This window comes from Nerophis lumbriciformis, linkage group LG34 (assembly GCF_033978685.3).
Source record: "Nerophis lumbriciformis linkage group LG34, RoL_Nlum_v2.1, whole genome shotgun sequence".
Classification (NCBI taxonomy): domain Eukaryota; kingdom Metazoa; phylum Chordata; class Actinopteri; order Syngnathiformes; family Syngnathidae; genus Nerophis; species Nerophis lumbriciformis.
In genome coordinates, this window is record NC_084581.2 from 10,681,134 (window position 1) to 10,689,274 (window position 8,141).

The 8,141-nt window shown below is 44.7% G+C and overlaps 1 long non-coding RNA gene across 1 annotated transcript; it reads left to right on the forward strand.

The window, feature by feature from the left end:
- Nucleotides 1-1,493: 1,493 nt before the first annotated feature.
- LOC133576307 (uncharacterized) lies at nt 1,494-6,279 on the forward strand. The gene is made up of 3 exons (XR_009811617.2): nt 1,494-1,570; nt 5,829-5,900; nt 6,045-6,279. It is a non-coding gene; the product is annotated as an uncharacterized lncRNA (long non-coding RNA).
- Nucleotides 6,280-8,141: the final 1,862 nt, after the last annotated feature.

Below are 8,141 nucleotides of genomic sequence, written 5' to 3' on the forward strand. Positions count from 1 at the left end.
ATCAGGCAAACCTTTGTACCTTCAAGAGCTTTAGCTTGTGACTCCCTACTGTACTCTAGCATGCATATCTCTCTACAGTGTGTAGTATAGCATGTTTAGCTATTACTCGTCCTCCTGAGATGATATTTGTGAGAAACTTAGTTTATTTGCCGCCATGGATGGCGGGACGGCGTGGCGCAGTGGGAGAATGGCCGTGCGCGGCCCGAGGGTCCCTGGTTCAATCCCCACCTAGTACCAACCTCGTCATGTCCGTTGTGTCCTGTGCAAGACACTTCACCCTTGCTCCTGATGGGTGCTGGTTAGCGCCTTGCATGGCAGCTCCCTCCATCAGTGTGTGAATGTGTGTGTGAATGGGTAAATGTGGAAGTAGTGTCAAAGCGCTTTGAGTACCTTGAAGGTAGAAAAGCGCTATACAAGTACAACCCATTTATGGATGAGAGCATTGCTGAATTAGAAGTGGCTTTGGACTATGAACAGATGTTAGCCACTAGCAAAAATTCTACAATGGGATGCGTTCGTTCGCTTGTCGGTGTCCAATTTTCAGGACACAACTAGAATGTGTCATCAACATGCATTAACACCATATAACAATAGCGTTAAAAGCTCTATCGTTGGACAAGTATATATTATATGTATTGTATCAATTATGTCGCGCAACCGTCGTAGTGGCCACCGTTGATACATTGATACATAGAATTGTGGCCTGTGTCCTTTTGGGACGCCAGCCACTTAAGACCGGTGGGTTTCTGGCATGCCGGCCTACCATTTAAGTCTTATTGATATAAATTGGTATTTAACCTTACATGGATACTCATTCTTTATCCCCTAACTGCGGGTGCAGAGCCGGCCCAAGGCATAAGCGTACTAAGCGCTTGCTTAGGGCCCCGCGGCCACCAGGGGGCCCCCAAAAGCAATTAACAAAAAATTCTTATTTTTTATTTTTTGCATGTACTAGTCTGACTGATGATTTCTAAATGATCAAAGATATATTATTGTACAAAAACACAATTTTAGGTCAACAGAGTGCTGCTGATGATCTAGGCCTAGTGATTCCTCCTGCCTCTCTTTAAATGTAAAGCTGCCTCTGCTGCACCTGTGACGTTTGCCGCCTGCCGTGCAATGCCAGTGCGCACTGGGCATCAAAAGCGCAGATAGAGGCAAAACAATGTCATAAAAAAGGACATATCCTTCAGGTGCAGAAAAAAGGAAGAAGAAGAAAGTGGAAGAGGAGAAAAAATGCCATGATAAAGGTATGTTTGCATGACTTGGTAATAAAAAGTTTATCAAAGAGATTTGTAGCTGTAATTAGCTTTAGTTAGGTGATGTTAGCTAGCTAGCGCGGTGCTAGCAATATGTTTTTAGCATCAGGTTACTGGTGAGATATGTTGTTTGCACAAATTGTTTGCAGCAGAGCACGGTAATTTATGTGAGTAAAATAAACATTAATTTTTTACATCAACTCATAAGTTATGTGAAACTTCCCCAGGAGAATGGTTAAAATACTTTGGAGGCACAGAATCAGCCCAGAGCCAGTTCACATCCTCAGGCTCAACTGTGAGTGATGAATCAGGTGAGGAAAAGACTGTCACCATACAATACACATTTTTTTTTTTTTTTTTTTTTTTTTAATGTCCTGTCCAGCTTCTCAGGCAAATCATATAGTTGATGTAGATGCCCATGTCGGCTGTTCAGATTTACTTTACAAAAGAGAAGTGTAGGATACTTCTCTTGTTGCCTTATTTGTATTTGACTTTATTAAATGTATTTATATTATCATTTAGTGCAGCCGGGCCGGAGCAGGAGGGGATAGAAAGAGAAAAAAAAAGAAGACAGAGGGGGAAATTGTGGGGACAAGAGGGGGATTAGACAGAGAGACAAAAACAACAACAGCAAACAACAACAACAACAACAATAGAGCAACATCAGCAAATATGACATGTACAAATATGATGGTAAAAGTAATAGCAAATAAGCAGTTAGCGAAAAATAAAAAATAATACAGAAATGACAATGAGCATTATTACACTACAAATGGATCAATACAAATACCAATAGAAATAGCGCTATTGATAATGAACAATACCAATAATTTACCTTTATTATCAACAATACAGTTGTTTAAATGCAACAATACATATACGTAATGATAACTTGAGATACGAAAGAATGCAGAAAAATGGAGGGGGAGAAAGAGAAGCAACCTACATTAACCTTGTAGATTGTTATAGTCACAATAGGTTAAGCTTTGTCAGTGTGCCATGTGTTACACCCAGTTTACCCTAGGGCAACAACGTTAATATATGTTTGATGAAACGTGATTATGTGCATGAGTGTAAGTATGCATATGTACTTGTATATGTACAGAATGTGTATATGTGTTTGTACAATGAATGTATATGTACAGAATGTGTATATGTGTTTGTACAGTGAATGTATATGTACAGTATGTGTATGTGTATGTTTGTATATTGAATGTGCGTGTGGATGTACGAACATTAGGTAGGTAAATATGTACTGTATTTGTGTATGTATGTGGGAGCGTAGGTACCTATGTACGTATGTGAGCATATGTGAATTTGCATGTACAATACATTCGACTCCCAGAGTGCGTGGGAGCCAGAGCACGGCCCCATCACCCCCGAGAGCCCAACCCACAAACAGGAGGCGTGGTGCCCAGGGAACCAGGGACCACCGCCCCCACGCAGCCAAGCCGGCCAGCGACAGGAACCCCAGAGCCCGACCCACCGTACCGCCCACAAGGGCCAGCAGCAGGCCGCAGACAGACGCACCCGGCGGAGGACAGGGCACGAGAAAAGCAGGGGACAGCCAGACCCCAAGCCAGCGAGAGACCACACCCCACACGGGCAGAAAGGCGAGACGCCCCGCCCGAAGGACCCAGAGACTCCCCGCAAGCGGACGGGAAGACCGCCCCCGCCCCACCGGCAACCGGGCCCCCACGAGCCCACCCCCCACCCCCGGAGAGCGCGGCGAGGCCAGCCCCCGGCCACCCCACCCAAACCGGCCGCCGCAGTACCACCCAGGCACAGGGCCACGGGAACCACCCACCCCACCCGCAGGGACCCCAACGATGGAGATGGAACAACCAGCAACCGCCCCGCCGAGCCCCCCCCCTGAGGGAGGGGAAAAATTAAAAAATAATATTAATAAAATATATTTTAAAAATAAATAAATAAATAAATAAATTAATTAATTAATTAAAAAAAAAAAGAATTAAAAGAAGATCACAGACATGCTGACAAACAAGGTCACTACCCCAGCAACTGGCCGACTCGCAGCACCTCGGAATACCTTGCAGCACCAAGCTACCACAATAGACGCAGGGACTAGGCCCAACAGGCCCCAACCAAGACGGGCACCCGGAAGGGATGGACAGCGGGACCCAGGAGCTCCAGACACGCAGTTCGGATGCAGTAGCCTGAGGCGTCGACCCCCGTCTGACAGGCAGGCCCAGAGCGTACCCCCAGAAATATACATACATACATACATACACACATACACATACACATACACACATACACGTATACATACCCACACATACACATATATACATATACATACACATATGTACACATACACATATATAAACATACATACATACACACACATATACATACATATACACAGTTCGTCAGCCCCGACAGCCATCACGCGCGCGCGCTGCCACCAGTCACAACATCAGCCACACCCCTGCACCAGACCCAGCAGCCACGGGCGCCCACACCACAAACAAACGGCAGCAGAAACAGCAGCCGCAATAACCCCAGACAGCCAGCACCAGCCAATCAAATTAAAGCGATCAAAGAAAAACTGCGACCAGCAACCACACGCCACCAGGGCCACGGAGACCAGCCGGCGCCAGCCCGCCGGTCAGCCCGAACGCCAACACGCAAACAAGAGACACCAACAACCCCCCCAACCAAAAGGCCCCCCACCCCAACCCAAACCCGCACAAACACACCACCGCCCAAACAACCGGGACACAGCATCCAGACCAGACACGGGGGCTGCGCCGCCACCACACCAAGTCACCAACAGAGACCCCACAGCGCAAGGTCGGGCCACACGGGCACGGACCCCATCCAACAGGAAGTGAGACCCGCGCGACGCCACACACAAATAAATAATACGATTAAAAAAAAATGAAATAAAATAAAAATAAAAAAAATAAAATAAAAAATAAAATTTAAAAAATAAAATAAAATAAAAATGAGTAATAATAAAAATAAAAATAATAAATACATTAAAAATAAAAAATATATATATAACAATAATAAATGAATAAAAGCCTGGCAGGCCACCAGACCGCAGTCCCCGCCGGCCGACGAGGCAATGAGGGGTGCGCCGAACCCCAAACCCCCCATGCATGTGTACAAGGCCCCCAGAGTGTCTACTGTGTAGTTAAAATTAGGAGGTCAGCCGTTACAGCCGACCTCCAGTCCCTATTGATGTGTGTACTGTAGCGTGAGTGAGATATGTATGCTTGTGGGAACTAATAATGCGATTAAAATTGGGGGACATCAAGGTCATGGTGGGTCCCAACCAAACCAAGCCCCCCAAATCCTAAGTGTCTAATATGCAGCTAAGATTGAGGGATGGACGAGCAGGGGACAAGAAAGGAGGACTGGAGCCCCATTGGAGGCATCCTCAACCCCCCGCCATGCCTCCCCGCAGGACAATCCCCAAAGTCCTATATATGTGTGACAGTGTGCGCTATAAGTAGGAGGAGTAGAGGGCCCGGACATCCCCCCAGTCCACGCGGCCGACAACCAGGAACTACGGCCAGGAGGCCGCCACCCCCCGCCACAGCCCGTGACCCACACCAGACCACTTTAACGTGACGCCACGCGAGCCCCTCCCCCCGCCAAACAAAGCCAGCCCCCGCCCGCCCCAACCCAACCCTGCAGAGCCCATACCGGCAACCAAACGCAGAGAAACCGCACAGCCCCCACGCCCAATGCAAACACCGCATCCCGGCCATCCACACAGCAACGTGCCCATACGAGTCCCGGCCAGGGGAAGGAGCCCCCCAACGGGGGAAGAAGCCAATGCATCCCGTCCGCCTGCCAGCCCCCAAACCAGCCGGCAAGCCAACGCCAGCCATCCCCACAACTCCACAAGCGCACAGACACCAGCCACAGTCCCCCAACCACTCCAACCCAACACAGCGATGCCAACCGCTGGTATCACCGCAGCAACCATCACCACCACCGCCCGTCCGCAGCGTAAACACCCGCGGCCGCCGAAACCAAAACAAAAAAGCGACCGACCCCGTAAACCACAACAACGCACACCCCCGGCTACCACCGAGGCCACCAACCCACCTACCCCAACTCATCCACAGCCAGGCCAATTGAGCCACCGGACATCCACACCCATGCACACACCTACACATTCATATACACATACATACACACATACATATATGCATATACATATACATACACATACACACATTTCCACACGTATGCATATACATATAAACATACACATCCACACATATATACACATTAATACACCCACACACATATACATAAGCCCACATATACACAAACACATACATACACAACACACACAAAAAAAAAAATAAATAAATAAAAAAAATAAAAATAAATAAATAAATAAAAAAATAAAAAAAAATAAATAAATAAAAATAAACCCTTTAAATAAAATAAAATAAATACAGTATACATTTAATTTCTTAGTATAAACATTACACCTGAAGGGAAATTAATATAGTCAAAGTATCTCATTAATATGTGTGCCTATATGTATGTATTTCATCTTAGGTCCATCTCCATCCTCTACAGTGCTCTCTCACACACCTCCATCCTCTGTGCCCACTGTCCCCTCCATGTCTGAAACCACAGCTGATTTATCTAGTAAGTTAACTGCAAAACACCCTTTATAATTGCTCATTGTACTGCAGAACATTCTGAGATTAATAATTATGTCCAACAGTGCAATTTAATGACCTTATAGGTCCTTCTTTTTTAGTCATTGTCTTTCTTTGGTCACTTCCTCAGCAACTTCCACCACAACGTCCCCTTCACACCATGGACCATCATCAGCTCCGCCAGTTGACCCAGCTGAGTGGCCTTCTTTCCTCTCAGATTCAGACAGGACTGAGCAGGTGATCAGAGGACCACTGTCTATTAAGGAGAACTTTTCATTCCCCAAACGGCATAATGGCCGAAGTTTTCATTATCATTATACCTACAGACAGCTAGTCAATGGGGAAAAAGTCAAGCGTAGCTGGCTGACTTATTCAAGAAGTAAAGATGCAGTCTATTGCTTTTGCTGCAAATTATTTTCCAAAAAGTCCTTAAAACTGGCAGCCGAGGGACAGCGGGATTGGGTCAACATAGGTGCACTGCTGAAACAGCATGAAAACAGTGAAGATCATTGTAGCAACATGGTGAAATGGAAGGAATTTGCCTTGCGTCTTTCAAAGGGAAAAACTATTGATGAATTTAACTTCAGTAATATGAACAATTAACTAAAAATATAAACTAGTAATTAAAGACTAATATGTACAAGACTGATGAGACAAGATGACACTTTTACTGTAAATACAAAGCTTTATCACTTGGACTGTTCAACCCCAGGCCACTCTTGTAGCTGAATGTTTTCTACATTTTAAGATTAGGAACCATATGTGGCACTCTGGACAGCATTCGTTCATTCATTGGTATTATTTATGTTCTTAACTGGGCCACCCCCATATCTTTATAAATGACATGTCATTTGTAAAGACATGCCAGGCTGACAATAGGATAATGTAAACAACACTGCCAGAGCCACAATGAGTTTATAGTAGGTGTGTGAATGATCAACAATCAATATTATTGGCAGAAATAGAGGGCCCCAAAATCAAATTTTGCTTAGGGCCCCATGGAGGCTTGGGCCGGCACTGTGCGGGTGTGTTGGTGTATTACAATGTTTGCACTCACTCCACAAACATTCTTTAAATATGGATAATATTCCTCTCACATGTTAGCGTTTAAGCAAGCTAGCAAGCTAGCACGAGGTGGTACGTGAGTTTAACAGAAATGCAGTTATCAATCACAGTTTTACGATTAATTTAATTTAAAGTGGTAATACTTTTACATTTTATCATTGATACTGTTTATCGTTAAATCTCTATTTGGGATATTAAGTATTTTGAGAGGTTAAAAAGAACAACAAAGTACATCAAACCGAACTGAAAACACAAAATCTTGACAAGATCTGACCTGTGGATTTTGTGAATGTTCCACCTCTAGTATGTTAAGGTGCATTATCCGCTTTAATAACCTGCCTGCAGAAGCGGACGTGGCATCTGTAAAGCAGATATTTACAATAGAGTTGGGTCAGCTGGTTCAGATTGTATATCGGCTGTCCAAAAATATGAGGGTTCTTGGTACGAATCCAGCTTCCTACATCATAGTCTCTGCCTTTGTGTCCTTGGGCAATACACTTCACCCACCTTGCTCCCAGTGCCACCCACACTGTTTTTGAGTGTGAATGAATGTTTAGTGGTAGTTGACAAGGCTGTAGGTGCAAATTGGCTGCCACGTTTGCTTGTCATGCAGCTTACCACCTTTAAGGTGTGAATGGATAATGAGTTCTCAGTGTCCCACACTTTGAGTCATTAGAAAAAAGCTCTATTTATATACTTTGTTATTTATCACTATAATTAGTTTAGAATTGATAGAGCGTCAAAACAATGGTCTGCGCTCAATAAGCGCCTCAATAATAATAGGCACCGTGTACAATACAACCTGCAGTTGAATAAATGCTAGAAATGCAATCGGTTTTACAGAATCTTTCCAATCTTCATTATCTTCTCTATCTTTCCAATTGCCAATCATCTTCCCTTTACACTTCACGCTTTTCTTATTGGTTGCTTAATTTTAGTGGACAGTACCGTGTATGCATGTAATGTATTGAATGCAATTGTCAGTAGGCTATTATTTCAATAAGTACTGGGATTAGTGGACTCTAAAAAGACACACGAGGTGCACAACGTGAACCAATGTTAAAGTGGACACGTGACGCAGGCTCTGCCATAAGGGCTGTCAGGGAGGTTTAAAGAAATGCTCTGTAACCTCAATAATGAATCTGCCACGAACACCTCTAAA